The 6,981-nt window shown below is 43.3% G+C and overlaps 1 long non-coding RNA gene across 1 annotated transcript; it reads right to left on the minus strand.

Moving 5' to 3' along the window:
* Positions 38–1,676, minus strand: LOC109836011. The gene is made up of 3 exons (XR_002245776.1): positions 1,293–1,676; positions 926–1,084; positions 38–811 (listed from the first exon to the last, which is right to left on the minus strand). It is a non-coding gene; the product is annotated as an uncharacterized LOC109836011 (long non-coding RNA).

A 6,981-nucleotide genomic window follows, 5' to 3' on the forward strand; every position in this document is an offset into this window, starting at 1 on the left:
CTTGAAATCACCAAAATAACATTAAAAACTCTACATGAGCATAATTTACTAATTTGGTTCTTTTTTTTTGTCATAATGTTGTGCACCAGCTTCTCTTGCACTCTGCAAGATACTCTAAACTTTGAGACTGTTGATCATAATTCCATGTATTTGGAAGCCAACGTTCACATAAACTTATATCTACAAATGAATCTCTTACATATTACACTACCATGCATCCCTCAGAACTTGCCCTTCGTTGATTGCAGTACTGAAAATAATTCACAAAGAAAACACCATCACTTTTGCAGTTGTGTTTATAATTATACCACACAATGGGGAACATTCCAGATGAACTGATCGCTCCTTTTCCATCCACTAATAGAGGAAAATAACCAAATACTGATAGCTTGCTCTTCACAAAAATTATCATATGACACGCGTACCTTATGCCTACGCCTCTTGCAAATCCTACTTTAATGGTGTAATATAAACCTTTTTCCTATATCTCAAAGAAAGCATTCTCAGATAAAACATAAAACCATTCAGGTGTAGCAGTAGGTTAAGACCACCTCCAGCCTTCTTCAGGACTTAGGTAAACGCTAACCATGACAAGGGTTTTCTTATTCGTAATCTCAAGAATTCAACTGAACTACGTCGAATCAGAAATCATAAGAGAGATGAACTATACATTAAAAAGGAACATTCACATCCTTAATCATCAAGGCCTAAACATCAACCACTAAGAACTCACCCAAAATAATAATCCTTCGGTAAATAAACATCCCTTACTCGCCCAAACCTTTCAAATGGGGCGCGGAGGTCCTCCGCTCTGTAGACAAGAAAACAAAATTGTCTAAATATGCAAGGACAAATATACAACCACTATCAACCTTTCGTATAACAAAGCAAAACCAACTACAAACATCAAAGGAAGAATCTTTACCTGTAATTTAGGGGAATGTTTCTAACCAAAAGACTCTGACCAGATTCCCTGTGCCCGCCGCCGCCACCGTAATTCCTCCTTGGTGGACTTCTTCCTCTACCACCATAACCTCTTCGCGGGGGGCTATAATACGCCGGACTGTGCCTCCTCATTATCGAACTGTAACAAGAGATGCTTTAAATGTTCGTATTTTTGGGGCAAACTGGCTTTCAAGAAATCAAGCAGCTCCAATAAGCGAAAGGGGAATTTTTGTTTTTGACTTTTAGGTTTTTTTATTTATTTAACAAGTTAGGAAACTCAAAACAACTTTATAAAACCCTAATAAAATAAGAAAGATTTTCCGTGAGAGGTTTCCTAATTCGCTCACCGATTTTCGCTGCCGACCCTCACAAGATCCATTCATTTTTTCCTAATTCCGCTGCCTAGTAGCTGGGCGTCGATGTGGCGACGACGATGACGAGGGGAGGAGCTGGGCGTCGGATCTGGGGACGATGATGAGGGACATGGCGGAGGAGGTCGGAGATTAGGGCAATAATAATCATCTTTGGAAATTGAAGGGTTAAGATCGTGTATGAACCGGTGGGCGGAGAGGAAGGCGTAACCGACGGAAATCTTAGGTCTTTGGATTTACGATGATAAAGATGAAATCTGTTTAATTATTATAAGGATAAGTTTGGAATATTTAAATTAGTTGAAGGTTAGTTTGGGAAGGGAAAAGTTTTTCATGAACTCCCTCTTTTAAAGGGTAGATAGATTTTGGAAATATAGCATGTTATTCTAAAAGTATATCATGTAATTAGAACAAACAAGTACAATTATACTGAACACACTATTTGGATTACATCCTCATCTTGACATTCATAATAACTATATTCTCCATGCAACTTCAATGTACATTAACATTATATATCAAGACGTTATCATCATTACATACACACACAAAAAACTTCTTTTGTGTGTGGGACTTTGTAAGTTAAGCGCATCTTGTTTGCACTGCAAGCAATTAGATTTTGCACATCGAGCACTAAATCATTGTAAATTCCATTGACATAAATTTAAAAAAGTGATTGTTTGCTTTAAAATCCATCAACGTTCAGTACAAATCTTCATTCATCTCTGTTTGTCACCAAAAATAAATAAATTTCTGTAAATCTTATCAAAGATAGTCAACTTACAAGACGTTTAACAATATATAAAATTTTCTCTCACAATAAATTAAAATCAAAATTTTGAAATTAAAATTATAATTCTGAAATTAAATCATAATTCTAAAACTAAAGTTAACATTTTGATTTTAAACTTTTTTTGTTCATTATTATTTTGTATTAAATGTAATAAACAACTATGAGAATTCATGAATAATAATGTGAAATAATTTTGATTAAGAAAATGAGAAATTAGTGCTACAAATTTAGGAGTTGTGTAATCAAAACCTAAGCATTAATGGGGTAGATAAGTTATTGATGGGTTCATAAGAGTGGAAACATTAAAGAAGACAAGATAGATTAAAAGCCCACCTATCTCCTCCTGTCTCTGCGGGGGGGGAGGGGGGGGGTTCCGGTATAGGCAGAATATACAAGAATAGGGAGATCAGCGTGCGTGTTAAATTCATTTTTTTTCTATTTTAAGCAGAACCCTCATACTTATGCTACTGTTTTGGAAACTATGGTGTAGAGATAAATACATAAAGATTAATTGCTTTTAGTTGCTAAGCAAAAAAGTTAAAGTTCTAAAGATATAAATTAGTGGTAAATATATTGAGCCCAAAAGACAAACCCCAAAACTATTATGGGGAATGGGAATTAATCAACAAAGTCCTCTCACAAGGCACCAAGCTCAGCTGATATCGGCATCGGAATATCTGAATCCCTTCTCAAAACTCTGATGCAATCGATAAATGCAATAGCCAGTGTCTTTTTAAACGTGAGTACAGCACCGGAGAGTACGCTACATGAAAAATTCTTTAGGACCCAAAAATATAGGATACAATAGGCGAATAAGTAGAGTTGTCCCCCTCCTATTGGATAATGAGTTGGTCATCATTAATGATGCAAACTCATTATCAAATAAGAGAGCGGACACCCTCCTGTCTTCCGTTTATGGTCCATATTAGTCCCTTACAAACTCTACGTACATGCCATTAGAGTAAACGCAATTAATTGCATTCCGATGCAATACATTTAGCAACCTGGCAAGCTGGTTATGTATAAAAACCTTTATATCTATATAAGGTGTAAATTCCAGAAAATCATACAATTTGAGCAGAAAGCGAAACTATCACGCCTTAAGGCTGCCAGTATCTACACCGCTCTTCAACTACACACGATTTTAGTCATTCAAGCCAGTTGATTCGCTGAAAACATACGCAGCAGCTCCCAACGTCGAAGTTTAGCTTTAACTTGCCCATTAATAGCAGGCTCCATTTTACAAACTCACCCTCTTAAAGCTTCGCGGATATTGGATTCCACGTGCCGAAAAAAATGCTGCCATCGACGCTTATATCTTATTCTTCACTTTTTATTTCACATCAAAGAAATATGAGCCCAGCAACAATCTGCAGGCAGACCTTGTTTGTCTTGTTGACATATTAATATTAGTTAGGGATTTATTTGCTAAGTTGTTGTAGGGGCCTATATTAAAGCCCAAGAGATCTCATAATAAATTAGGGCTTTTCACATTCTTTATGGTATCAGAGCACAAAACCCTAGCGCCGCCCCCCACACTCCCCTCCCTTCTCACCCGGCTGCCCCACCCCCCCACCTTTTTTCCCCTCGTTCAGAGCCGCCCCACTCCACCCATCGCCGAGAACCCTGACCCCTCTGTCAAGCGACCCCCCGACCCCCAAAAACAGCCCCCTTTCGATCATCCAGACCCCCGACCCCCCCTGATCTCCCTCCTGTCCGAGGCCAAACCCAGACCCCCCCACCCACCCACTTCCGACCCCCCTAGACCACCCAACGAAACCACGCCCAAAACAGCCCCTGATCTCCCTCCTGTCCGCAGACCACACGCAAAACCCCCATCGCCAAAACAGCCTGTCCCACTTACCAAGACCTGACCGCAGACCAACCCCTGACCCCCCAACCCTCTAGGCCGCTCCCACCTCCAAACCCTGTCGAGCCGCTGCCACCTCGGGAGCCCCCCTGCTGCGCTATGCCGACTAGGAGTTTGGCATGGCCGTTCCTCGCACTCGCCAGTCTCGAACTGATGGCACAAGAAGAGTTATTATATCTCACATCGATGAGATATATAACTGTTTTTGGTTCTTGTTTCCTCTGAGAAATGAGAATTTGCTTTGAGATCCTACTCTTGTTGTGTGGCAGAGGTGATCTCGATGCTGCGAAATTATTTACTGGCACCACACACAAGGGTGGAAGAGAAGTCGTGAACAGGTTGGTGGCGTCTGAAGCCTATTCGATGGGAGGAGATCATCAAGAAGTTGAACCCCGCGGAGGTATCAACTTGATGAAGCTAATTGAAGTTGTCGCGCTAGTGAGAGTGCGACAAAACCATCAAAGAAATTGGCGAGCTTCCGACCATCGATCTGAAGCCTTGATGGACCGCAGTACTACCTGCAGCTGGGTCGCGCGCGGCGTGAATACACCCTTGCATGGAGGAACGCTGCGAGGCCGCTACTTGACAGGAGAGGCCGACAGCAACCGGAGGAGAACTCCGGAAGCGAAAGCATAGTGGAAGTCCCACTCATATGTTGTGCTACATCATGGCCTTCTCAACTCGTTGCCGTCCGAGCATGCATCGCCGCCACGTCGTAGATGGCATGGCAGAAGTGTGAAAGACGCTCTGGCATGAAGTTGAGTCGAGCGACATATTGATTGGAGTGGGGCAATAACCTGCGAGGGATATTCCAGATTAAAGGAGAGATCGACGCCCACAGTTCCAGGGAGCAGAGCGACTGTACAAGAGAATACTACAGAGCTGGAAAGGGATGACCTTGGATGATGAAAAATATGTAGCCTGCAAGTCATGGTGCCTGACACTTGGCCCGGGGCCCCTGAGGCCGACCGGTGGTGGGCACAGGCGAGCGGAGACCAAGGCAAACCGTACTCTGAAGACGCTTGCACATTCGTCTTAGTCAACTGAAATTCACGCTAGGACCGCATTAAGGGGAACACGACCACGCCTCGGAGCGGCTCGTCAAGAACGCAATGCTGTGAAGCAACTAGAAAGTTCTAATGTGGGACTCCCTTCTGTGGGCTGGATTATGCATCATTTTCTCCCCGGACCGCTAACTGCAAGACCCGAGATGCTAAAGAGCGGAGGCCTTTCTACAAGAGCAGGACTTATGCCGTATTTCTTATAATGGATTGACATCAGAGTATCCTCACGCCGAATCGCATTGCTGCTAGCTCAGCCAAAGTTCCCAGACACTTGAGGCGAGGCTGCTGTCTGCTATGATCCAGGAAGGAGACTCGCATTCGGCGCAGGCGCGCGACATGTCGCGACTTCCTGATGTGAAGTCCAGCAACTGGCAGCCTTTAGCAACACTGGCAATCTTAGGCGTGAGAGACCCGACCAGTGTTACAACTGCGGTTGCGGATGGGGTCATCTGAGCGCAGCGTGCACCAAGCCATCCAAAGAGAGATTCGGGTGGACGTGGCGCAAAGTTCGGAGCGTCCGTGGTCGTGCTGAGCTAGACACGTGGGCACCTACCGTCGACGACGGTGGCAAGAGTGAGCAGGAAAATCGGGCGAATCTGACAAGTAGCCAGAAGAAGAAGAAGCTGGGGTCTGCGTTTTTAACAGCAGGAGTGATCGTGCTCTCCTTCACGATCACTTTAGAAAAAAAACAGCAAAATAGCCAGTGAGTGGCAGGATTGAGAGTGGGACTACGGAGGCAATTCCACTTCGTTCTTCGCCAGAGGCCAACACTGCTACCTACATGCTCATCCGACCAACACGGTACTGCATGACTATACAGCCTCTAGCCTTCTATGCTCTCCCGACAGATCATCATGAGTGGATAGTCGACTCCGCGTGCGTCTCGTCATGTGACAGGTAATGCTATGGTGAGTTATCATCATAAACCACTTAGCATCGCCTGATAGTATTCAAACAGCTGATGGTACGTTTCAGCCGGTGCGTTGGTAAGCTGCTACAGTCGATTGTACTGTTCTTCTTGCCTAACTTGTCCAATGTTTTGCATGCTCCTTCCTTTCCAGTCAAATCTTTGTCCATTAGTTCTATTATACTCCAAATAAAATGCATTGTTTCTTTTGATATTTCCCAAGTTTTTGATTTTTCCAGGAGAAGGGACAGCGGCGGAGACTTGGGACTGGCCACATGGCCGTAGTGGACTGTGCGCTATCATGATCGTGAAGGGCTGGATTCAGCATGATTCCTCACGTCAAATAGAGAAGCCAGGAGTAGGATATAAAATGAGTGCCCCTGAAACATGAGTTAATGCTTCATCACCAGCGTTTGGACACTCATCTTTAGTGTTTTTAGGTAGATTGTATCATTCTTTATTTGCAGGAAAGCAAATAAAAAACAAGAACACTTGTGTGTGATGCATGTGCAGTTTGGAAAGCCTTACTAGAAAGCTCTTATGCTAATTCTGCTCATAGAAGTTCTCATGCATTTGACTTGGACATTCAGATGCTTGGGGGGCCTGTGTATCCCACAAGTTCATGAATGGCATACAAGTATTTTAGTTCTATATTTATTGATTCGCCTTCTCTCGTGCCTTACTTGGTTATACCCTGCATGCAAGAAATAAGAGTGATTGTTTGAGGGTGCTTTCCAAAATTTTCATAGGACTGTCAGCACTCACTACGGACAGCACGTGCATTGAACCAGTATTTGACGGTCAGATAATGGACAGATATACCAACAGCAGCCTTTGAAGAATATTTTGTCAGCCTCAAGGAATACAATCACCAGACGACCTGTCCATACACACCAGCTCAGTAATGCGGTAGACGGAAAGGAAGAACATACATCTTTTAGAGGTTGCTAAGAAGCCCATGATGATCTTCTATGAATGTCCTAGCGAAACAATTATGGGGGCCAAGCAGTATTTTACCGCAGTAGCATTTG

The sequence above is a fragment of the Asparagus officinalis genome, chromosome 4, assembly GCF_001876935.1.
Source record: "Asparagus officinalis chromosome 4, Aspof.V1, whole genome shotgun sequence".
Classification (NCBI taxonomy): domain Eukaryota; kingdom Viridiplantae; phylum Streptophyta; class Magnoliopsida; order Asparagales; family Asparagaceae; genus Asparagus; species Asparagus officinalis.